This window comes from Petaurus breviceps, unplaced genomic scaffold (genome assembly GCF_028583685.1).
Source record: "Petaurus breviceps papuanus isolate PSGF00001 unplaced genomic scaffold, PetGlider_PUasm1.0 129, whole genome shotgun sequence".
Classification (NCBI taxonomy): domain Eukaryota; kingdom Metazoa; phylum Chordata; class Mammalia; order Diprotodontia; family Petauridae; genus Petaurus; species Petaurus breviceps.
Window position 1 is genome coordinate 3,870,102 of NW_027185665.1, and position 1,221 is coordinate 3,871,322.

The window sequence follows — 1,221 nt, forward strand, 5'->3', positions numbered from 1 at the left end:
ACTTGAGGACCTAGAGGACCATATGTGGCCTTGAGGTCACAGGTTCCCCACCCCTGCCCTACACCAGTGAAATCACAAGTCTCCTCCTTATCACTTTCAATTATTTTTCTTCTTAGAAAACCTAACTGGCTGAAGGATTAGCAGGAAATCTGGTACTAGAAGCAAGTTAAATTCATTTCAACTAATTTAAAATCGAAGTTGTTCTATTGTGAATGTATTAGGAGGTGGAGGGAGTTACACTGAGAGCTGCCTTATTCACATAGCACTTTCCTGGGAGAGAGAAACTGAGACTTTTCATGTCAGCCTCCTGTTTTATTGATGCCTGGCAAGGGCCAGCCTGGGCTCATAACTCACAACTCATGGATGAGAATGGAAGCTTTTTATATCGAAGCAGTACCCCTGATTATTCTTAGTATTTAAATGAGGTGCAATTAATACTTTTGTCCACATCCTCCATTCCAGAAATGTCTCAGAGCTCCTGGGGAAAATTTAGCATTGTCTTTTCAAGCTTGGCTTGAACCAAAGAATTGCAACAAAATCCAAATGGCAAAATGACAATCAGTCTCTCAAATTACAAATGAAAACAAACTCAAATATTTTATTCTGCAGCTTTTAGACAATCCTAAAATTCCAGGGATCTGACTTGGTTTGCAATGTGGCATCGTTGGGATCTCTCATACTATTCCTCAGTGCCTATATCCAGATACAAAACAAGGACTGAGGGCTGCTGGTTCAGCTTCATTGTCATTGCCAAAAAGGTACTGAAAACCAACAAGTATGCCCAAATATGACTTCTTTAAAATTGAGAGGGGTCTTTTTTTCAGGGTATCTTTCCTCAAGAATATTGGGTGATCCATGAATCCTATCAAGGTCGAAACAGAAGTAGTTCTTCTGAATCTGTCCTTTTCTGATAAGAGGAACATTTCTTTGTATATCTCCCAGAATTCAATCTTTCCAGGATCCTTGGGAGGTAAAGTGTATTCTGAGGAGACTCCCCCTAAATAGAATTTAGAGGAGATTTAAATTACCAGGCTAGAAGGCCAAACAAAGCTAAAACACAGTTTGCCATAATTATTTTTTCTTAATAACACAGAATGCATTTATTTTGTTCTCTCCTTTCTGGATGCCCACAGGCACTTTGCTATCTAATCTAATCTCCCACTAGTGAGGCATGTCTCAAAGTAAGGAACCACCATCTCTAAAGGCATCAAAAATGTCACT